General features: G+C 39.8%; 1 protein-coding gene across 1 annotated transcript in view; it reads right to left on the bottom strand.

The window, feature by feature from the left end:
* COL5A2 (collagen type V alpha 2 chain) overlaps nt 1–25,916 on the bottom strand; it is a 260,308-nt gene that overhangs the window by 192,580 nt on the left and 41,812 nt on the right. The gene's annotated exons all lie outside the window — the stretch shown is intronic.

A 25,916-nucleotide genomic window follows, 5' to 3' on the forward strand; every position in this document is an offset into this window, starting at 1 on the left:
CAGTATGTAATCTATAACAACTGAACATGTACAGTATGTGTATACAGTATGTAATCTGTAACAGCTGAACATGTACAGTATGTGTATACAGTATGTAATCTGTAACAGCTGAACATGTACAGTATGTGTATACAGTATGTAATCTATAACAGCTGAACATGTACAGTATGTGTATACAGTATGTAATCTATAACAACTGAACATGTACAGTATGTGTATACAGTATGTAATCTATAACAACTGAACATGTACAGTATGTGTATACAGTATGTAATCTATAACAACTGAACATATACAGTATGTGTATACTCAGCGCAGTATAGGTCTAGTATAGTATGCAGTATCTGGATCTAGGCATATCAACCAACTCAAATGTTACAGGCTAATTAGCTTATGTGAAATCCCTTAGGGCCCAGAGGTGTACGGTAGATTTTCTATAATATGCCATAAGACTGTCAAGCAGTTACAGTCTATACATAAATTCTCCCGTTCAGTTTTATCCTTAGTTATTCATTAAACATGGGGTGTATTTCATATAATAGGATCATGTCAGAACAATACAACCAAGTCAATATATTTTTATTGTGCTGGAACTAAGAATCATAATAAAATAGTAATATGCTTTTTAATTTACTACAGTGTGTAATACTGTTAAGGGGTTAATTTGTATAACAAAAAATGGCTGCCCAAATGGCATAGCTACAGATGTAGCCAGCGTTATTTTGACTTTAGGTGCAACATGAAGGTCACTTTAACCTGCGATTTGTAGCACCACTGTAATATGATTTTGTTACAATCATGTTAAGCCAGTGAAGATGACATTGGCTACATCTGTATCCTTACTTTAGTTTGATTACACTGATTGTGTTCAGCGGTTTTCGTCTAGCCGCTCCTCGGTATATTTACCAGGTTGCGGCTGGATCTCCTCCGGACCCCATTATAGTCAATGGGGCAGATGGACTGCTGGCAGCGCATGGCTGCATCCCAGCAAGGACGATCGGTTTGCCATTAGTGCGAAACAGAGTCCTTTAATGGGGGTGGCTTCACATAAATGATGGGTGATTATAATGATGCATATTGATGATTTAGAACTTTCCAGGTATTGGAAGTGGAAATCTGGTGATTTAGAAACAGCATATGCAAGATGGCAGATCTGCTATTGGGTGTTCTCCAGGTTTCTACTTGTAGAGCTAGTTAAAAGGTGGAGATTTTTCAATAATGTAATTGGGTGCATGAATTGAAAAAAAGGCAAAAAATTGGAGCATGTGAGCATTCTGGGCAAATGTGATATGTCAGCCAATGAGATTCAAAGAATAACAAATAGATAATCCTACTGTCATTCATTGTCCCTAAGGGTGAATTCACACTTTTTTTCAGTTTGCAGCTTGGTATGAGCTTGACACCTAAAAATCCTCACAAAAATGCATGCAATCCACTACCCATAGAATTCAATGGGAAAACGGAATGGTAATCTATACAACATAGTTTTTTTCCCTTGTGGTTTTAAAAACTGGAAAACAGAAATAATGTTAATTCTTGGTGTAGATTCTTTGCTCATTCCATGTCCATAGTTCCCATTGAAATTGGTAGGATCAAAAACGGAAACCGTGTAGTATTTTTTATTTATTTTATTTTTACAAATGATTCTTTACTTAGTTTTAAATCAATTAAACAAATTCATCACTCCCTTTAAAGGGTGCATATAATCATATAATATCTCCTGATTTTTCTAAATAAACACACAATTACATACAATAAAATACAGTACACAACACTACAATACATATAACTAGTGATGGATGAACATCTGCCGTGACAGTTCGCAAACACAATCGCGCAAACGCGATCAAATGTTCACGAACCGCAAGTTCACGGCGGGTCCCATTCATTTTAATGGCAGGCGAACCTGAAAAACCTTCAGCTCATATTTGCAACCAATAAATAATTACTAGAAGTGCACAAATAGTCACACAACATGGACAGTGACATACCAGATGTATTATTCGAATTTGCGCTCTCCATTCATTATTTTTTTCAATGCAAAATATCGGCAATATAATTTTTGCGTACACGCATGCACTATACAGTACCCAAATGCACTATAAAGAAAGTATATTGGTATATAACACCCCACTTCAATCAGTTTTTTTTGGGGGGGGACTGGTATATTACACCAGTAGACATTATTTGTTCCAATAACGCTTGTCCCTCTATATACCTGCAGTATCGCAGCAGAACCGCACACAACTGCCGCACAATACAAAAGCACTATAATATACTTTCTAACATAGAAAGTATATTATAACATTGTACAAGGAAGCCAATCCATTAGAATATGCATAAAGATAAAACATAACTTTTAATAATGTTACTATGAGGGTCCATTCACACGTCCGTAAGTTTTTTGCAGATCCGCAAATCACGGACACCGGCAATGTTCATTCTGCAATTTGCGGACCACACATCGCCGGCACTATAAAAGAAAATGCCTAATCTTGTCTGCAATTGCGGACAAGAATAGGACATGTTCTATTTTTTGGCGGAAACGGAAGCACGGATGCAGAAGTGCGGATCCGGACAGCACATTCCGGCCCCATAGAAAATGAATAGGTCTGCACCTGTTCTGCAAAATTGTGGACCCTTTTGCGGACGTGTGAATGGAAAAGATATCCCTCTAAATTAAAATAAAGTAAATTTATTAAAGTTAAGCAAAAAGCATAGATGTGGTAGGCAATAACAAGTGCTCGGCGGCACCAAATGAGAAGCCATATGTCCTACAACAATCCAGGGGGTCCCAGTGCACATCCATGAATCCCGGAGGGAAAGCAAAAAACATCTATCTCTGGCTAGATGATGATGTGGTTTTTAAGGACAGGGTGGGCAAAGAACTGTCCCTGATATTGCCCTACAGGGGGGTGCTATTCTGGCCCTGATAGCCTAACCACAGACCACCCTCCCTGATAAGAGCGACCCCTTCCGGACCCTTACCCTATATAAAAATGGCCCTAGTAAGCCCCTAGGGCCCTGACTTCCAGGTGATCACTATAAAGATCTATGTGTTTTTGACTCATCATAAAAGTATATTATAAGTATATCGCACCCCTCTGTGTATCACACCTATACCAGTCCTTAAAAGGACATTTGTGGCCCTATTAGCTAGCGTTTGGTGTCCCTAACAGCCTGTCCCTGCTCCACACAGAAACCCCTCCCTACACTGGCAAATCACTGAATGTAAAATGGCGGCCAGATCAGGTTTATTTATATGGTAGGGGGTATGTCCATGTGCTGAAACATCTCAATTGGCTGTCCTGTACCACCTGATGGATGTGTCATGGGTCAAAGTTCTTCACAATGTAAAAGAATATGGCGGGCGCGAATATCTCCATATGTTCGCATGTTCGGCGAATCGTGAACACGCAAAGATTGCCGCGAAATGACCGACGGGCGAACCGCAAGGCCATCTCTACATATAACAAATCACACATAAGCATGCTTAGGATGTCCTAGCCAGTTGTCTTTTCACCCTTTCCTCATTCTGTTTTCACTCTTCCTCAACCATAACCTTTGCATTAGAGAGTTATCGATGTCACCAACCTATCCCCACTATCTTTTAGAAAAAGCTCAAATTGTTCCAGTCTTTATCAAACTTGTGCAGAGATTTAAAATGAAGGGACATCAAATGTTCCATAGCATGTGTGTAAGGCCTCTTGCACACGGACGTGTGCTGCCCGTGCTGTGGACCGCAAATTGTGGTCTGCAATGCACGGACACCGACTGTGGGCCAGCCGCATGTGGATCTGGACCCCATTCACTTGAATGGGTTCTGCGATCGGTCTGTTCAGCAAAAAGATAGCACAAGTTCTGTTGTTTTGCGGGGCGGAAGCAAGGAACACCACAGAAGCACTCTGTAGTGCTTCTGTAGGGTTCTGTGGTTCCGTGGTTCCGCATCTCCGTGATTGCAGACCCATTCAAGTGAATGGGTCCGCATCCTTGATGTGGAATGCACACGGCCGGTGTCCTGTGTATTGAGGACCCGCCGTATGCGGGCCGCAATGCGGCGACAGGGACACACGGTCGTGTGCAAGAGGCCTAACTCAAATGTCCCATAAAATCCCTCTAGATATTTTAGGCATCTGTTTCCAATTTTTTGCTATTATAGCTCTAGTTATATGCAACATAAGTGATGCTAAACATCGATGGGGATTAGGTATGTTATCAATCTGAAGAAAGAGTAATCCCATTGCTGGATCTGGATCTATTATAGTACCTCCGTGCAGGATTTTCAAGCACATTCAGCATTATTTTTTCTTCACCACAGAGAAACTCTGTCAACTCACAATGTATTTCAAATATTGATCAAATACAATCACCAAATATTGACAATGTCAAAATTGAAATGAAGAGAAACAGCGGCACTCCAACTTCTTCACATCCTGTGTCTCTATTCACCAAACACAGGCTGAAGCAAGTCACCCCTAAGGCCAATGATTAGTCAAGATGACCTTTCCTGGAATTTCTAATGAATCGAGTCAGGACCAGAAAGTGGAAAGTATTGGAGATGAGAGCTGGGAATCAGTGGAGGTAAGTAATAAAAAGTGAATAGAGCAGTTTTATTCCACACATTGTATTATTGCATTGTATGAGCTGAGAAAAAAAAAACGCGCTATCTGCACGAGGAGGCTCTGTTTCTACAGACTTGAAAAAGGAGTGCTTTTCAACTCCAAAATGCATAGTCACCTATATGTTAATAAAGTAGAGTTGTCTCCAATCACTCGAGGTTGTGTTTTTTGCGCCAAGAAGTATAAAAAACGGTGGACCCCTATCACTCCACAACCATTTTATTGTCTCTCATGACTCCTCTGGAGGATTGGCAACTCCACAAGTGAGGAGTGAAAGATACCAGCAGCACCGACCATTATTTAAATACACATCTACAGTTTACACTAGTGTTGTGCCTATGCTTGAACAGCACCACTTTTTCTTTAATCAACTGATCAAAAAACTATTACCCTATGAGTGCCTTTCCCTCTTTTGCTACACATTGTATTATGTCAATAGACATTGCATTTTAGTGAGAGCATTGTACTGTAATAACTACATTACTATGACAGTTTCATTTCACGCATTGTATTGTGTCAGGATACTGTGCAGTTTTAGTTAACCCACTGTGCTGCAATATCTGCATTAATATACCAGTTTTATTCCATGCATTGTATTGTTTCAAGATTGTGTGCAGTTTTAGTTAACGTATTGTACTGTATTAATAGACCATTTTCATTCAACACATGGCATTACTATTGTAAATTGGCAATAAAAGTATGCAAGATATGCAGGATGAAATAAGCCATGGGCATTCAAACACAAATGTAGGCACCATGGCTCTATTGCAACATATAGGTAAGCATCACTAAATCCTTAGGGAAAATAGAACTGATATCTTTGTCATCGTTATCATCTCTTATTGCCTAATTGTCATTAGCCATTTATAATGAAATATGTGTCCAGGAAATAATTCTACACACCAAGAACTCAACTTTTTTCATAGTTGCATCCCACAGCAAAGGTCATGGTACACAGAGCTTCCAAAGCATCAGAGGGATCTCATTGTTAAAAGGTATCAGTCAGAAGAAGGGTACAAAATAATTTACGAGGCATTAGATATACCATGGAACACAGTGAAGACAGTCATCAAGTTGAGAAAATATGGCACAACAGTGACATTACCAAGAACTGGACATCCCTCCAAAATTGATGAAAAGATGAGAAAAAAACTGGTCTGTGATGTTACCAAGAGGCCTACAGCAACATTAAAGGAGCTGCAGGAATATCTGGCAAGTACTGGCTGTGTGGTACATGTGACAACAATCTCCCATATTCTTCATATGTCTGGGCTATGGGGTAGAGTGGCAAGACAAAAGCCTTTTCTTACAAAGAAAAAAATCCAAGCCAGGCTACATTTTGCAAAAACACATCTAAAGTCTCCCAAAAGCATGTGGGAAAAGGTGTTATGGTCTGATGAAACCAAGGTTGAACCTTTTGGCCATAATTCAAAAATATATGTTTGGCGCAAAAACAACACTGCACATCACCAAAAGAACACCATACCCACAGGGAAGCATGGTGGTGGCAACATCATGCTTTGGGGCTGTTTTTCTTCAGCTGGAACTGGGGCCTTAGTTAAGCTAGAGGGAATAATGAACAGTTTCAAATACTAGTCAATATTGGCACAAAACCTTCAGGCTTCTGCTAGAAAGCTGAACATGAAGAGGAACTTCATCTTTCAGCATGACAACAACCCAAAGTATACATCCAACTCAACAAAAGAATGGCTTCACCAGAAGAAGATTAAAGTTTTGGAATGGCCCAAGCAGAGCCCAGACCTGAATCCTATTTGAAGAGGGCTATGCACAGGAGATGCCCTCGCAATCTGACAGATTTGGAGTGTTTTTGCAAAGAAGAGTGGGCAAATCTTGCCAAGTCAAAATGTGCCATGCTGATAGACTCATACCCAAAAAGAGTGCTGTAATAAAATCAAAAGGTGCTTCAACAAAGTATTAGTTTAAGGGTGTGCACACTTATGCAACCATATAATTTTATTTTTATATGTTTTCTTTCCTCTACCTAAAAGATTTCAGTTTGTTTTTCAATTGAGTGGTACAGTTTATAGGTCACATTAAAGGTGGAAAAAGTTCTGAAATGATTTATCTTTGTCTCATTGAGTGCAGATTGATGGGGGAAATTTTATATATTTTTTTACAATACAGTTCTCTTAACAAAAGGCCGCAAAATAATGGAATATGAAAATAGTGAAAGGGTCTGAAGACTTTTCGAATCCATTGTATATGGGTGCCAAAATAGCACTTTACTTGGTGAACGTGGCAAATCCTCCTTAAAGAGGACCTTTCACTAGTTTAAAAACGAAAAACTAACTACTGTATATCTGTGGGCACCCAGGGGTCCCCCTGCACTTACTAGTATTTCTGGGTGCAGCTCCATTCGCCCGGTATAGGCTCCGGTGTCTGCAGCTCCCGCTGTTGTACTGGGCGGAGTTTTTGTATTAGGGTTGTCCCTTGCTGCAGCGCTGGCCAATCGCAGCGCACAGCTCATAGCCTGGGAGTCCCCTGGGTGCCGCTCTGCCCACTAATATAGTTTTTAGTTTTTAAACTAGTGAAAGGTCCTCTTTAAGTGGGTGCACTATTGCTGAGAATTATATTTATGTAGCTCTTGGTGGTCTAGAACATAAGAGGACACACCCACATTGTATGGCGAAAGCAGTGTATCTCAGACCATTTCTGCTGAGCACACTTTTATCTGTTCTACACTTTGAACCTCCCTCTCTACCCCCCAAGCTCACAGTGACTTCCTGCTAAAAGGGGAGCAGAGCAATGTAGCAGTTTGGAGTGTTTAGCTGTGACTGTATCTTATGAGGACATTGCGACTAGTGTTGCTACCGGGCGGCTTTGATATTTGCCAAAGTTTCCCTGTCCTATTTATCCTATCCTAAATTAGGAGACATACATTTATTGTACAATAATTTTATGAAGGTACATCAAAAAGCAGACCAAAATACTATAAACAGCAAAAATATGAAACAGAAAGATCAGATGTATACTGTATATTACATTTGTTATCAAAGTGAATAAAAAAAAAAAAAAGATCTTTCTGCACATTTTCAGAATGTATGCTGCTTAAAGTGATTGTCTGTCCAGTAAAACAAAAAATAAAAAAATCATGCTTACCTCAGCGATCTCTTACCACATCTGCAGGACAGAAGTTCGCCACTGTGGCCAGTGAATTGACATTTCTGTGTTGACAGGAAACGGAAAGTGCAAAGACCAGTGTGGGAACAAGGAAGTGTCAGAATGGGAGATGCAGGGGATAGGTGAGTTATAAATTCATTTTAATTTTGTGAAAGCCTTTATTACTGACCGGACAACTCTGCTCACATGAAAAGCTCTTACAGAATACTATTTGCCACAATTAAAGAGGTATTCCGGTTTTACTTATTATATTTATATAATTAGAAATTAGGTTTTTGAACAATTTGTAATATACATTTATTTTTATATAATAATGTGTATGTATATATTGTGGGGGTTCGCTCTAGTAGTTAGGATAAGCGGGCGCAGTACAGAGGCAAAATACAAGTTCGTAATTCAAACTTCAGTGTTTATTCACACATGGTGCCAAAAACAAAACATCACTTTTGAAGCGTTGGTGTTACTTCACACTCAATGGCAAGTTAATATAACAAAAGGTCACCTTGGTGGCAGTTCTGCCTCAGAAAGTCCAAATACAGGCTTTAGGCGGCCTGTTCCCCTGACACACGGGTCTCAGCTCTCCAACGCAACACAGTCCTTAGATCCCAGCACACAGACATGGCTTCTGAGTCCAGCTGCCTATTTAAGGACAGCCAGGTGCTGCCAAAACCCGGAACGGCACTTAAAATCGGGTCCGGTGTTTGACCTCACCTGGCTGTAAATCAGCCCAGCAGCACATGCTGGGAGAAAAATACCTGTTTTCCCAGACTAAACCTCTCACTGGTCACAATATATATATATATATATATATATATATATATATATATAATATTTATTTAAAAACAAATACATTAAAATAATTACTGGAATTTGCTTTTAACATATCTTGTCAAGAATTTGACAAGAATGTTTTAATCTTGTTCAGTTTGATGACATTCCATTCCAACACATTTTAATATCTGTGCAACCTTTCAGCTATTAACGTGTCCAGACACAGTGATAAGGACTGTACACCATTGTATACATCCAACTCAATGATGAAAGATTTTTCCCCACCCACTCTACAGAAAAATCTACTCAGTATAGCATAAAGAAAGAATTTAAGGATATCAAGCCTAGACATTTACAAGCCCGAAGCTGCAGAGGAAGTATAAAGAGCATTATTCTTTTTCTGGAGCTACATAAAATGTCTAGTTAAGAAGATAATTTCTTTCTAAGAAGTGGGAGATACAATAGAGGCTATTTATGCAGCATGAAGTGCAAATGTCACCAGAAAAGCTCCCATTTACTGCTAAGACCATTTTTGTTCAAGTGCTGTCACAATGCAGCACTATACTGTATGTTTCACAGTCTTGTTAGCTTTTTAACTTTCATTATTTTCAACAAATGCATAAAGGGAAACCACAGTGCTGCATTTTGTAATATCCCTATTTACTATATGGCTATAAAATCTTAATATCATAACTCATCTATTTCACATATGGCCCATGTCATTACTGTAAAGCATGTATCTATATGCTGTTAACAACAGCTCAAGCAAAATGGTGGTACAGAAAATAAAAAAATATACAATCAGAAAATAAAAATAAGATTGGAAAAAAGGAATGCGTTTAACTAACCATCTTTAATTGGTATAAAAAAAATATACATTACCTTTAAATTACACCTATCCTGTAACAATAATAAAATGTGACCTAGTCTGCAAGCAAAGCTGGCAAGTGAGCTACAAAAAACAGGAAGTGTTAGATTGCTGTATGTGCTCAATACCATCAAAACCAGATGGTCAGGAAGTCACGTGTTGTGAGATGGCCTGGTGAGTATATAAGGTGTGCAATAGGCTTATTGCTGTCATGGGTAAAAGTTGAAAAAAGGGATGATTAGAGCAGCCCATCTCCAAATTGAAAAAGGGTTCTATCAGAACAACAGTTCAGCTAACCCTACTGCGTATGGGGCTCCGAAGCAGAAGGATGGTCATTGCACTTCTGCTTATGAACTTGCATTGGCAGAAAAAAGCTTCAATTTTTGAGGCAGATTTTAGAATTGCACCTCCACTGATTAGCAAATGGTTGCCTTCTTGGATGAGTCACATTTTATGTTTCATTGAACTAATGTACATTGGCATGTCAGGCTAAAAACATCAGAAAACAAACACTCTATAACCATTGCTGAAAGAACACAAGCTGGTGGTGGCAGATTTATAGTCTTCAGAATGTTTTCATGGCATTCTGTGGGTCCAATCATTCATGTGAAAGACAATCTGAATTTGGGTATGAATTCATCATTGCAGATTACGTACAACCATACTTGCTGATTGTCTTCCCTGGAGTAGATCGGATCTTACAGCAAGACAATGCAGCTTGTCACAGAGCTAGAAATGTCAGAAATTGGTTGGAAGAGCATAACTAAGACTCCAAGTAAGGACGAGCGAGAATTTTGGACTGAACAAGGTAAAATCTGAATTTTGCAATTATTTTGGGATGAATCCACTAAAACAACGCTTAACGCCATTTTAGTGTACATATTGCGAGAAATAAAAACATTAAGGAGGAAGAAGAAGGGGTCTCACATGACCCTGAGCAGAAGTGGGGGGGAGGGTTTGCCCTCATTGGCTCCCAGGCTGACAGACAGCCTGGAGGAGCCAATCAGTGCTGCTCATACAGGGAGGTGTCCTTGCAGAATGAGCAGAACACCATTCTGTGTTGGGATGTGAATGAGGGTGGTTGGGTCGTACAGTGTCTGCCTGTAAAAAGATCTTAGGGTGTCAGGGAAAGTGAAAAAACAATCAGGGGTATTTTACTGCCAGGGGTAGTGAAGGGAAAGGCTAAACGTACAAAGAGGAAGAATAATTGTGTGTGTAGAATACATGTGTTCAACCATCCAACCTGAAAGGAGATACTTTAATTGTGTTTTACCATTTTCACATAAATCCCTTTTTTGGTGTGGGGGGTGAGGGTGTAATAAGCAAAAACTGTACCAACATGTGTTCTTCCATCAATCTAGCATATAGAATACTAGTGAGAACTCTGTGGCACATATTATTATTTTTTGTTTCAGTTTGAAAAGCCATATATATCTTTGATGCATATGTATATGTTTATTATTGACAAACACACAGTTCAGTTCCAATTATTATTTTTTGTATTATTGAATGTAATTAAGCCAGCATATAGGTGATCAGTAAATTCAGTACATCAATACACAATCTAGGGTAACCATTTACCTGTGAGTATTAAGGGTCAGGCCTCAATCATCTGTTTATGTATATTCAGTTTCCACATGGTTGGAATTATATTTTTGGGGGACTTGTTCAATTTAATTTAACCAGACTAGAAGATCACACTAGGGGCAATGCTTTTTTGGACCTAGTAATTTCTAACGATGCAGATCTTGTTGAAAATGTCCCTGGGTTGAGGGCAGCATTTCAGGGCATAGACTGGGAGCAGCGTCTGTTGTATAATAATACTGAGGATAAACGGAAGAGCTTTAAATCCACACAAAAAATTGTATTCCCGGCAGGTAACAAGTATAAACAGCTAAAATTAAACCCCACTTGACTTACCGCTACTGTAAAAAGGACAATAAATGACAAAAAAGGAGATTTAAAAAATACAAATCTGAGGGGTCAGCTGTAGCCTTTGAAATTTACAGAGCTTAGCCACTTCCCGTCCGCCCATAGACTAAAAAGGTCCGAGAGGTGGTTCTATATTTCTGAATGGACATTCCTGAACGTCCATTCAGAAACTGCAGCTGCACGCTAATCGTGCAGCTGCAGATCGGGTTGCCTGCTGTCAGTGACAGCAGGGCAACCCTTAGAGAAGGCCCAGGTGTCCCTGCCTTCTAGATAGCTGCATACACATCGCTCACCAAGCGCTGTGTGTACAGTGCAGGAAGTGCTATGCGCTTCTTGTTCCGGCCCGGCGATCATGTGATCGACGGGGTCAGGAGAGTGCAGGAGCTGTGAGGTCTTTCAGAGACCTCTATCAGCCCTGCACTGAGGGTATACAGCCTGTCTGGGGGGTGCATTTCTCATGTAACAGTTGGTCACCTCATTCCGGAAAAAACAAGCCCCAACATAAGAAAATCACTCAAAAAAATAAAAATATAGCTCTCAGAACATCGAGACACTAAAACATAATTTTTTTGTTTCAAAAATGCTATTATTGTGTTAAAGTGAAATAAATAAAAAAAGGATATATATTAGGTGTTGCTGTGTCCGTAACAACCAGCTCTATAAAAATATCACATGACCTAACCCCTTGGGTGAACACCGTAAAAAAAAACAAAAAAAAAACTGTGTAAAAAAAAAAAGCAATTTTGGTCACCTTACTTCAAAAAAAGTGCAACCTGTCTGGGGGGTGTATTTCTCCTGTAACAGTTGGTAACCTCATTCTGCAAAAAATTAGCCCCTACATAAGAAAATCTCTCAAAAAATAAAAAAATGTCAGAACATGGAGACACTAAAACATATTTTTTTTGTTTCAAAAATGCTATTATTGTGTTAATGTGAAAAAAATAAGTATACATATTAGGTATCGCCGCGTCCATAACATAACCTCAGGTGAACACCGTAAAAAAAAAAAAATTTAAAGAAAAGCAATTTTTGTCACCTTACATCACAAAAAGTGCAGCACCAAGTGATCAAAAAGGCGTATGTCCCACAAAATAGTACCCCAATTTTTTACCTCATCCCGGAAAAAAATAAAATAATATATATATATATATATATATATATATATATATATATAGCTCTCAGAACATGGACATTAAAACATAATTTTTTTGTTTCGAAAATGCTATTATTGTGTAAAACTTAAATAGATAAGAAAAAGATTAAATATTAGGTATCACCACATCCGTAACGATCTGCTCTGTAAAAATGTCACTTGATTGAACCGCTCAGGTGAACGCTGTAACAATAAATAAATATAAACTGTTCTAAAACAACATCACCTTGCCCCATAAAGTGTTATAATGAATGACCAAAACATCATATGTACCCAAAAATAGTACCAATAAAACTGGCACCTTATCCTCTAGTTTCCAAAATGGGATCACTTCTTGGGAGTTTCTACTTTAAGGGTGCATCGGGGGGCTTCAAATGGGACATGGCATCTAAAAACCATGTGGCGCTCCTTTTCTTCTGTGCCCTGACGTGTGCACATACAGCAGTTTATGACCACATGTGGGGTGTTTCTGTAAACCGCAGAATTTGGGTAATAAATATTGAGTTTTGCTTAGCTGTTATTTATCGATGTGTTAAAAAAATTTTGATTAAAATAGAAAATCTGCCAAAAAAGTGAAATTTACAAATTTCCATTTTCCTTTAATTCTTGTGGAACGCCTAAAGGGTTAACGCGGTATGTAAAATCGGTTTTAAGTAATTTGAGGGTGTAGTTTCTCCAATGGGGTCATTTATGGTGGTATCCACTATGTAGGCCCCGCAAAGTGACTTCAGACTTGAACTGGTCCTTAAAAAGTGGGTTTTGGCAATTTTCTTAAAAATTAGAAGAATTGCTTCTAAACTTCTAAGCCTTTTAATGTCCTAAAAAAATAGAATAACATTTCCAAAATGAAGCCAACATAAAGTAAACATATGGGGAATGTTAAGTAACAAATATTTATAGGGTATTACTTTCTGTTTTAAAAGCAAAGAAATTCAATTTGGGATTTTTTCATAAATAAAGGTGAAATATATTGACTCAAATGTATGACTAGCATGAAGTACAATTTGTCATGAGAAAATCTCTGAATGGCTTGGATAAGTAAAAGTGTTCCAAAGTTATTACCACATAAAGTGAGATATGTCAGATTTGCAAAATTAGGCCTGGTCAGGAAGGGGGCAAATGGCCCAGATGTGAAGTAGTTAATAAAATTTCTAAAAAAAAAAAAAAGAGAGAGATAAAACCCGCAAAAATACAAAATGAACAGCAGATGGCAAAAGAGAGTTAAACAAATCCCCCAAAAAATCTTTAAAAATATAAATGCTAAAAAAAAAAAACAAGGTCTGAGCAGGTAGGTCCCTAAATAATGCTAAAGAGGGGTTAGTCAATGAAGATAAGGAAAGGCAGAGTTCCCAATTTATTTATTTTTTGCTCTGTATATACAAAAGAAGATATGGTGGTGCCAATGCTGACTGGCTAACTGGAGATATGATCCAAGCAAAGTTTATAAGGTAAATATGAACAGGGCTCCAGGTCTAGATGGATTACACCCAAGAGCTCTTAAAGAACTCAGTTCAGTCATTGCTGTGCCCCTGTTTATAATTTTTAGAGATTCTCTAGGGACTAGTACAGTGCCAAGTGACTGGTGCAAAGCAAGTGTGGTACCCATATTCAAAAAGGACTCTAGGTCCTTCACCAGTAATTATAGACCGGTAGGTTTAACTTTTGTTTTGGGAAAAATGTTTGAAGGACTCTTAAGGGACTATATTTAGGAATATATGACTGTAGATAATATCATAGGTGATAACCAGCATGGGTTTACCAAGGACAGAAGTTGTCAGACTAAGCTGATTTGTTTTTATGAGGAGGTGAGTAGAAGCCTGGACAGAGGGGTGGCCTGGATGTAGTGTTCTCGAATTGTGCAAAGGCATTTGATACTGTCCCTCATAGATATTTAATAGGTAAGTAAAATAAGGTCTATAGGCTTAGAAAGTATAGTTTTTAATAAGATTGAAAACTGGCTGAAGGACCGTGTCCAGAGAATCATTGTGTTAGAGTAATCACAATTTGGGCTGCCCTTAGGACGAGTTTGGGGAGCAGGCTGGGGAGCCCATGCATACCGGTGTTAAAAGGGTTGTCCAGGTTCAGAGATGAACCCGGACATATCCCCTTCTTCACCCAGCCATCCCCTCTGAGTGGAGCATCAAAGCATTTTGTGCTCCAATGCTCTCCCTTGCCTTGTGCTACATTGCAATCAGAACAAGTATGTCCCCCTTCTCCGGGTTCTCTATTTGTCATCATCACCATCATCATATTCTTCTCCTGCTAAGACTCCTCCTTGTCCTCGTCGTGAGACATCTACAACGGAATGTTTGGCCAATAAAATAACTTTTATCCACCAGCAATTAGCTTGTCTTCAAGCTGAACCCCCACCTGGCCACATTGCTGGAGGTGACGTCACTGCAGTACCATTGCAGTAGTGCCTTGTATTCTCACTTGGTGAAAAATGCGGGCTGCTCCTTGTGATTCTCTCCCTGTGGCAAGCTGCACTCCATGGTCGACACCTGGAGAAGCTGGTATGGGCAGGGACAGTACATGTCTTTCACGACCCACTGTGTCAATGTTTTTTGTGGGCGTGGAGAGGCAGCACCCCAGCAATATATGCCAGGTCCTTTTGACCCCCTCACACCATATCATGGGACTGCCTCATCTGCCTCCATCACCTCCTCCTCACAGTCTCATCCCCAACAGCAGCAGGGAACAGCATCTTTTACCATTCCATTACCATTACCATACCACCCTGTCCTATCAGATGTGTCAAGTCAAGCGTTGCCACTCTGTTTTGGAGCCAATTGGCCTGGGCTAGAGTAGCCGCACCAGTGAGCATTTGTCAAAGTACATAAAGCAGCAAACATCCAACTGGCTGTCACCCTGCCGACTCCAACTGAGGGGGAATGGGCACAACATCCTGGTCATCCTAAACATTGGGCAAATAACACAAGCTCCCTGCATGGCCTTTTAAAAATAATGCAATGGCTTTCACAAGGTACTGGCAATGTCCAGGAGACTGTCCCTCTGTTCAGCCATTCTCATGTGTTGAGGAACGCTCTCCTAGACTTGCAGTGTCAGAAATGTCAGCGATTACACTGTTTAATAAGTGAACTTCCAACTCATTGGAATTCAACATTGCACATGCTTGAGTGTCTGTATGAGCAGCAGACCGGCATGAACGATTTGGTCATCCGGGAGCAAATGTTTCCAGGTCAGGCAGTGGCAGCTCATGCCATTCATGCTGCAGTTGTCCGTCATCATGTCCCCTTCATATGTATTTTTGAAGACATTCTGACGCACATGCAAGTGGCGACAAAGGAGGAGGAAGAACAGCTAATACATCTTGCTGTTTGCCCTGTGGCTGTTGGGGGACCCACAATGTGAAACTCCCAAGGGTGAAGAGAAAGAACTGCTGTCACCTGAGGAGGAGGAAGAGGAGCCAGAGTTGGAGGTGAAAGAGAATGATGATGGTGACACCAGCCACGACACCCAATGTTCTCAGTGCAGGGCGGAGGTGCAAAGAACTGGCACGCTGGCCAGAATGGCAACCTGTTTAACCATTGGCATCAAGCAGTTTGATGATTACTAGATAACCATTCTTTTAGACCATCATTATCAAGGCAAAATGGGGGAAGTTTTTCTTCTCACAGAAAGTGAGGACAAATTATGTTACTACCAGTAAACACTGTGTATGCAGTTTGCAGATGCCTGCTGCCAGTGTATCTGAAAGGAAGACTACTCTCCACTACCCGCAAAGTAAACCCCCTCCTGCCGCCACCAGCAGCAGTATCAGCAGCATTTTAGCCACCTCAATATGATGAAGCATTTTTTCCATGTGCAGTCAGCAAGCTAACAGCTACCGTCTCAATGCCTAGGTTCAGGCCTACCTAAACTCTGACTGGTGCATACCCTGTTCCCTAGCCTCATGGATTTCTGGGCAGGCAGACTGGAACAGTAGTACAGCACACTTTCTTTCTTCTTTCTTGCCCAGCCTCCAGTGTCATCTCAGAGAGGCTTTTCAGTGAGGCAGTGGGCATGGTGACACCCAAACAAACAAAGTTGTCCTCCCCCCAGTATCCAAAACATTGCTTTTGTCTAACTGAACCAAGCCTGGATTCGGGAGTATTTTCACACTCCTCCGGCTGAGGCCAGTGAATAGATCTGGCTTGGCAGTGCACCATCTTACCACTGTTTTCTTACCTGCATTCATCATGCCACTGCTGCCACCAGCCTACCATCATGTTCTGTACAGCTGATGCCACAGCTACCTTCATGCCACTACTACAATCTGCCTACGACGTTCTGTATGGCTGCTCCTGCCACTTACATCATGCCATTTTTGCGATCTGCCTACCATCATGGTCTGTACGGCTGCTGCTGCCGTCTCCATTGTGCCATTGCTGCGACCTGCCTATCATCATGTTCTGGATGGCTGCTGCTGCTTCTACAACATGTACCATAAGGCTGCTATTGCCTCCATCATGCTGCTGCCTTTCGGTCAATATGTACAATAATGCCACCACCATTAACGCAAAGCATCTGGCACTACTACCACAACTACTACTACTACTGCTACTACCCATAGACAACCTTGTACGTTCCATGTTATGCTGAATATGCCTCACTACTATTGCAGCTGCATGCCACTAGATCTGAGCCCTTTTCACATCCATACTACACTGCTGCTGCTGCTCCCAATTAAAAGGGATAATTTTGTTAGGTTCATTCAAAACAAGCCACTTTTTCTTCTGACAATCAACACTTGTGCAGGTCATACAGGCAGGCATTATGACTGTCAAGGGATAATTTTTGGACGCTTTGTCCTCCCCAAGCCACTTTTTTTTAAAAAATCCCATAACACTGTGTGTGTGTTTTAACATCCTCTGACCCCAATAAGGAACAATTTTGGGAAGCTTTGGAATATGAAAAAGCATAACACATGTGCTGGCGTGGTGTGTTTGTAAACACAATGTATGTTAATGCCATCAAAGGTGCGTTTACCGATAGCTATGTAGGTCAGTGTCACTCAGATATAATTTATTATTGCTGTCATTGGGTTTCAGAGCCTGGGGATGGGGAAGGAAAAAAGAAAACAATCATAAAAAAGAAATGAAAAGAAATAACATGTTTTCCCAAAGAGCCCTAGGAGGCTAGAAGGGGTAATATACGTAGAAATTTTCCATCCACTCAGGCTATGACCTACCTTCTGCAAGCAATGTCTCTCCCCATAAAACACATGCTCCCTCTGGCTCTTTATAGCCCAGTGGACGCGCATCCTAATATTCCCCAGCCAATGGCTGGTCAACCTTGGGTACTTTACCTTTTCCTGTGGCGAGGTGCCTGAGCAATAGGTTCTTGTTGGCTAATTTCCTGCTAAGGTATGCTAAGGTTGTTTGCCTGTTCCATGTACCTGGAATCTGCTTGTTTATCAGATTTCTCATACTCTATCTTCCCAAACTTCAGCCTGTCCCTGACTACGCTTGGTAGCTGACCCCTCGGTCCCCTACTCTGGTGTCTCCCATCACTTTAACTGAGACTACTCCAAGAGGTAGTGGTGTAGTGCTTCTCCTGCAGTGAACTACAGATCCCTGTATAGGGGTTAAAGGATAAACACCTGAAGAGCCACTTAGATAAAAACCCTTATGAGTACCCCCAAGTCAAATTTGTCCACATCCACTTCGTTATAATATGTATAATATCTGCAATATATATTATGTACATAATTTGGGGGTCATTTATCAAACTGATGTTAAGTAGAACTGGCTTAGTTGCCCATAACAACCAATCAGATTCCACCTTTCATTTTCCAAAGGAGCTGTTGAAAATGAAAGATAGAATCTGATTGGTTGCTATGGGCAACTTCACCAGTTCTACTTTACACCAGTTTGATAAATTACCCCATTTCTTTTTTTTTTTTTTTTTTTCATGATACATAGAATCAATTCCCTTAAGATTACTGGAGAATGTAAGGAATCAAAATGTTCTAAACATAAATTTGATTACAAACTATGAGATGATTTTAGTGGATCCAGTGGCTTTCAAATACCACATTCAGTTATATAAATGTCTAGTGTTAACCATTAATACTAGAGTGGAATGCTTTTGCAATGAAGTGGCCTTGAGTACACCACATTTGGCTCTACATATGACATTATAGATAGGAGGATGTGATTAATTTGCCAAGTAACTATGCAAACAGAAAATAAAGTCTCCCTATTTATGTATATGTAGATCTGCATAGGTAGATTCGATATAATTAATATGGTTAAGTCTGTTTTTATGTTTAGCAAACAAATATTTTACCAATTTTCACTCTGTACTTCTATTTGAAGCTTAGCAGTGCCAGGCACAAATAATAGTGACAGTCACATATTGCACCATTGGCATTTGCCTGTCCCACCCCTTACCACACTTCTCTGACATGGAAGAAACTTGTGAGCAGCCAAACTTGTGACCAGTGCAGGCAAGAGAGCACAGAGCTAATGGCACTTTCTCCTCCTCATAAAGTATATCTCTGTGTCCCATTGGTTAGGAATGCCTGTGTGCCCAGGGAAAGGACTATTTTGACTCCTTAATGTTTTTTTTTTTTTGAAAGTGCCTGTCCATTGATGAGATCCAAAGTCATAAAATCTTACAAAATCTTACATTACAGTGAAGCTATGATCTGTGGTTACAATTTAGCTACAGTGTCTGCAGGCAGTCTGATGTAGTCTTAAGCATGCCTCCTGGCTCATAATTCAGCCAGGTTACCGCTCTTCCTCCTTATTGCAGCTCTGTCTCATCAGATGACTGCCATGTATGAACACAGAACTATCACAGGATCAGCTTGTCAATGCATGGAGATCATATTTCCATGTAGACAAGGGCAGAATTATCAGAAAGTACAGACCTTTAAACCAGAAGGAAAAAATTAAAAGGTAACTTCCCCATATATAATGAAGGGAGTGACCCTTTAAATACAGACACACATTCAGGTTTCTTGCTGCAGGTTTGAAAGTCAAATTCAGGAGTGGATCATAAAATGAGATAAAATATAAAATGGACAGATCTCTTTTGTTTTTTTGTATTCACTTCTGGCCTTGGCTTCCAACACTGCACCTGCAAACCAGAACATGTGATTGTACCCTAAGTATGGAGAGCACTAAGTATGAAGAGCCTGGAGGGTTCATTTGAGGCACATGTCCAAACAGTTTTTCCCAAACAAAAACATTTGGTGTTCATATGTTTAAAAAGATAACACACCAGTTACCAGTACTGTTACAAAGCTTTGGGAAGCATGAGAGAGCATGTGTTTCTAATAAGTTTAAAATTCCATTTCTATTGACTCACTCCAGATCCAAAAACTGAGCCTATTCCATTATTACATCATTAAAAGTTATAAATGTTGTAATTCTTTACTGTTAACCCCATTGTTTGAGAAAGCATGCAATCAAGTTTAATCATATAATGTATCATTAATACGTAAATGCATTGCTTTATGTAGAAGTTTTATTTATGTATTTAATTTTATTAAACAATGAATCAGAGCTAAGCTAGAATTCATATAAGTAAATATATTATAATTCTGGTAACTAGAGCTGAGAGAATCAATACTCTAAAGCTTTTGTGATTTAGCCCGCAAGATTCAATCAAAATTGTGGCCACCATTTCAGAAGATGAAGAAGACATCTTCCACCAATAGGGATCATTGTTGGACCATTTTTTAATAAAAAACAAAAATCTTACAGTGCAGTATGTATTCAAACATGTTGCTACCATCCGTTAGCACATCCGTTGCCATATGTGTTTCTGTCACTTGGGCAAACTAATGCTGTCTTGTTGTTAAAGAGCATGAAGGGAGCTGGATACAGTTGTAGGAGACATCTTTTCAAGACAGTTGAGGCATTTTCGATTAAGACCAAATGTATTCAGACCAAATGGAAATCTGACGGCTGATTTGCCCAGCCAGCTATTTTAGGCTTGGAGCTGGACACAGCTAGTGTAATGTACTGAATGTCAGTGCACAGACTTAATGTCTATACACTAATGGTGCTGAACAGGAACACTGAGCATGTGTCATTTCTCTGTCTGGCACTATTTAACATTCAGCATTCCAATTACAAAGGAGAGTGTCACAGCCAGGGAGAAGGTGAGTTTTTTTTCCTCTGGCTGTGATTGGACTGCGCTACAGCCCATTGAGAAACAGGGCAGGGTCCTCGTCCCTGAACCGATGCTATTCATTAGCATACTAGGCGGGAGAATTCAACAGGGGCACAGCGGGCAAATGGAGCGGCACCCAGAAAAAATAGTAAGCGCTCTTAGATCCCTGCTCTATGCCCTATATAACCTGCTACTTACAGTATTTCATAATGTCTGGACCCATGAAAAGTCCTCTTTAAATAGTTTAGTGCACTGAGCTCTATAATACTATAAACTTCCATTATTCATTTAATTGTGGTTTAGGGGTGCTAAAAGATAATTCCACGTATGTGTATATGTTTCCAAATTCAATTGTCCTTAACATTTTTATTTAAGTATTGTTAGGCTAACTTTACACTTGCAGCGTTTTACGGATCTGGCATAGCTGGCTAGTGCCATGTGCCCGCCACACGACATTGATTATAATGAGATTTGTCCCCGCCCCAGCATAAATTTGGGGATTCGGACAGACAAAAATCACTGCACTCATTTTTTGTCTAACCAAATCCGAACATTTTGCTGGTTTCCCCCATGGAACCCATTATAGTCAGTGCGGCTCTCGGCCAGATCCGGAGAACACCGGCATCCTGTTCTCAAAGGTAAATCTTATTACGCACTGTCAGGCTAAAATGATTCACACACACACAGGATCAAGGACAATCCACTGTCTAATGTTACATATGTGTATTTAAAGCTCCATATTAAGCAGGAACAAGCCTGGATAATTGAAAAATACTACAATAAATAAATACAATAAATACTACAATAATACTACAATAAATAAATACAATACTACAATAAATATATACTACAATACTACAATAAAATACTACATTAAATAAATACAATACTACAAAAAAATAAAATGGTTAATGCTTTTTAAAAAAATATTGCTTGTGCCACGTCTCAAGACATCTGTTCTTGAACAAATGCAAAACTTGTCTAAGCAAGTACTCATTTTATTTTATAATATATAGTTTCCTGTTGCAGACTGGAATTTTGTGGTGCGTAAGGCATGAAATAAAACACAGAGTAGAAAATGTGAGTGCCTATCATGTTAGTGTTGTATTTATAGTACTGTATTCTACATTAAGACAACATTGTAGTTTGCTTAAAGGGGTGGTCCAGCATCTGATCAGCAGGGTTGTCGGGACTCTCACCCTCGCCAGTCTGATACTGATAACTTATTCAGGCATCGTTGTAGGTTGGTCCAAATTGACAGAAGTTAGGTCAACACAATTAGATGGGGCCAAGTTAGCAAGTTAGCAGGGTCAACAATAACATAATGCATAATCAAATACCACCCCAAAGAACCAAATACCACCGTTTCGCACAAAATACCTCCCCAGAAGCTGCTACTCTGTGGTGGCCGTTAATAGCTGCCATGTTCTATCCTTCATCAAGTAAGATATGGAGCAAGGGGCTGAAGCGGTCATATGTGCGCCACAGCACCAAGCTAGCCCGACCTTCAGTATGCTGCCTGGACTTTCTGCAATAGTGCCCCAGTAGTATTGCAACGTCCGAGCCACAGGCATGAAGTGAGTGAGTGTGCATGGCTGGTGTTGCCGAGTGGGTGTAGAAGTTGTACTCACTTTTCTGTAGCTCCCTGGGCCAGCGTGCAGTGGAGGGGAAGACAGCACTAAATCTTCCAGGGCACTCTCTGTTGCAGGGAACACCAGCCAGATGTTGATTGAGTTGCCCTTGATGGTAATGGCTATGCTTAGGGTGCTTTGGTGGCTGGGTCCCTGTGTTCGTGATGCCAGCACAGTAAGGTGCAATTAGGAGATAGAGTAGAATGATAAGAGAGGCAGTAATTGAACCAAACAGGAACTTTACTTGTAAATTGTAGTCTTACAATAAGTATCATCAAATAGCAGCACTTTGTCATACATATAGATGGTAAAGCTATACATCCCAATAACAGGCTCAGTGAGGTGGTATATGTAGGTTCCAGATCAACTGTTTAGGAATGATGATATTACTTGTACTTGGTTCCTGATCTTGTTCTGGTTACTCAGCCTTTCAATAATAGTTTGGATCCTCTGTAAGTTCTATTCTGCACTTAGCAATTCAGCAATATTCAGTGCTTCAGTAATTCAGCAACCCAAGGGCGGTCTCCCTCATGGCAGGCAAACTCTCTGCTCCATTCTTTGAAAAGGTTGCACAAGATACAGCAATTATTCTCTTAAACCCAGAAGGGTCCCTAGAAGGGGTATTACAGTAAAGGATCAATAAGTACTTGTCTTGGACTACAAAGGTTGAAACAGCTTCACTCCCTGGGCTAGGCCCAGGAAGACAGAACCAAGTCTGTCTCCTCTCCTCCTAACTCCTCACTCCTAATCTCTCTAACTTGTGTGCCTGACCTATATAAATGGTGTTAAAGTGACCTGTAGTGTTGATAGTTTCTAATGCATTTCACCAGCCTGTAATAGGAATTTAGCAGCATTGACAAAGGGAAGTATAATGATTAGTGCAAGATGACCTGAAAGGGCATATTGCAATTTGGAGTGGCCCATAAAAACATAAGTGGGACACTACAGTATGTATCCGGCCCAGTGGCAGTGGATGGCCTTGTGGGGCATTGACCTACCGGAGAGATTCCCGGTAGGGTCTATGGCCAGTCTGCCCCTGCATATATTATTATGTATCTCAGGATTTTGCACAAGTTAAAAGGTTGCATCTAAAATTAGAATAACATAATAATATCTCATCATACCATAACAGTGCTTACTTATGACTGTTCCAAAACTGCACCACATACAAGTCAATGTGATTTCCAAATTGAGTGTGGCTAAAAGCAAATGGCAGCATGATATTGAGGGTATTAGCTGCAATACCATGCAGTGTGTGCATAGAGCCCAAATCACTTATTTTTAACTTTCTGATATTAAAGAACCACTCTGGTCAAAAATGATGAAAGGATCCATTATTTATATGTGATCCCTATTTTTATATTGATCAGGGTCTTTATCACTTTTATTTCTTTTTACTACATATATCCCACATTGCAGAATAAAAGCTATTGCAAAGTAGCATAGTACCCACCTCCAAAACAGCCTCCAGCAGTGCTATAGACCACTCATCTGATCTGGTGAGGAGAAGCCCAGTATGTCACCAGCAGTAAACAAACAGAGCTTGCAGAGAAAGAAGATGCTCCGATGTTCCACTCATATGTAGTACAATAATAAAGAATAGCTCATATCCAGGTTCAACCCGGACAACACCATTAAGTAGCTTGAAGACTCCAAGAGCAGTAACTAAGCTAGCTGTATAGCAATTACCGCTCAGCACTAAGATGTCAATGGGCAAGGGCATGGCAATTAAGCCATTCCCACAGAGGTGAAAATGCAAAACCAACTATCATGGATATCATGGAGACTAAGAGACATAAACCTGAGATAATTTTACATCTTTATTTTATCCAAGCTCTATTATAACTGGTGACCTGGCTGTTTGTATCCTGCATAGTGGCAGTCATGGTAACATTATGTGAAGAGGTATTCATATATGTCTTATACTCACTCTGAAGCGGCGTAGGACAGAACAGGCTTCAGCTATGGCCTATTAGGGGCAGGGCAGCATCTGCCAAGAGGCAAGATGAGCCTCTTGCCTCAGGCGGTCTCGGGCTCATTTACCCACCATTCAGCCTCATCCACCTCAGGCCTGTGCTCTAATATAATACCATGATGCCTTGGGCACCAAAACATTATAATTACTATTTTTGGTTCTAAGGGTATGGAAATTTTTGTGCACTCAGTGACACATTTATCCGTTACTGGGCAACAGGTGAGCCCACTTATTTTGTATTCAATAACTATGGAAGTGAAAGAGATGTGAGGATTGTAACATTTGTGTTCATATTGAAGAGAACCTGTCACTACGAAAATGAGAAATAATCTGCAGGCAGTGCCTAAAAGAACAGGAGGAGCTGAGCAATTTGATATATAGTTTTATTTGTAAAGATTCAGAATAATATATACCTTATGCATTTCATTTACATAAATTCCTGCTCACTATGAGCTTTAAAGTCAAGGAGGTGATCCTACCACTGATTTACAACTGAGTATAGACAATCATAGATGGAAGGCCGTGAAGCACTGATAGGGACCACCTTCTTGAATGAGCAAGGATAAAAATTTATAAATTACGAGTTTTAATGAATATTTTTCCATAAAACTATACATCAATCTGCTTGGTTACTTCTGCTCAATAAATATTGCCTTCAGCACAAACACCAAGTTCAATGTGAAAGGTTCCCTTTATAAACTTTTTAAACTTTAAAAGTCCTTTCTCCCTCAGCCGGGAAGAGGCAACTATATTTCATTTTAAGAAGAATTTTGCATAGCCAGCAAGAGAATGGTCATAAAGCGGGCTTGACTCATATGGCAGTAATTTGATCATGCAGTCAAAGTGGACCTAGTCATGAAGTCAATAGTAACTTGTCTAAGTGATCGTATTCCTGCTGAGTTCTTCTAATATATGGCAAACACTTTCTGTTTAAAAACTCCCAGGAATCAATTATGGCATCACTGGAAAGGAATTTTATGGTGAGATAATGATTTCCTGCTGCTGTTAACTGAATTTAGACTGCAAAGACAGTATAGGAAAAAGAATGACCATTCCAAATTCTAACAATGGACATTTTACTTCTACAACAGATGTTCATGGACCATTTGTGCCGTGTGAGAAAAAGAGATTCCACCAGTGCTGGTGAGGACCAATCTTTAACCACCTCAGCTCCCCTAGCTTAAACCCCCTTAATGACCAGACCACTTTTTACAATTCTGCACTACACTACTTTCACGGTTTACTGCTCAGTCGTACAACTTACCACCCAAATTAATTTTACCTCATTTTCTTCTCACTAATAGAGCTTTTATTTGGTGGTATTTCATTGCTGACATTTTTACTTTTTTTTATATTAATCGAAATGTACTGACATTTTTGCCAAAAAAATGACATTTTTCACTTTTGGTTGTAAAATTTTTCAAATAAAACTACATTTCTATATACATTTTTCTCTAAATGTATTGTTCTACATGTCTTTGATAAAAAAAATGCAATACGTGTATATTTATTGGTTTGGGTAAAAGTTATAGCATTTACAAACTATGGTACAAAAATGTGAATTTGAAGAAGCTCTGACTTTCTGAGCACCTGTCATGTTTCCCGAGGTTCTACAATGCCCAGACAGAAGAAACACCCCACAAATGACCCCATTTCGGAAAATAGACACCCTTAGGTATTCGCTGATGGGCATAGTGAG

Source organism: Bufo gargarizans, chromosome 8 (assembly GCF_014858855.1).
Source record: "Bufo gargarizans isolate SCDJY-AF-19 chromosome 8, ASM1485885v1, whole genome shotgun sequence".
NCBI classification, from domain to species: domain Eukaryota; kingdom Metazoa; phylum Chordata; class Amphibia; order Anura; family Bufonidae; genus Bufo; species Bufo gargarizans.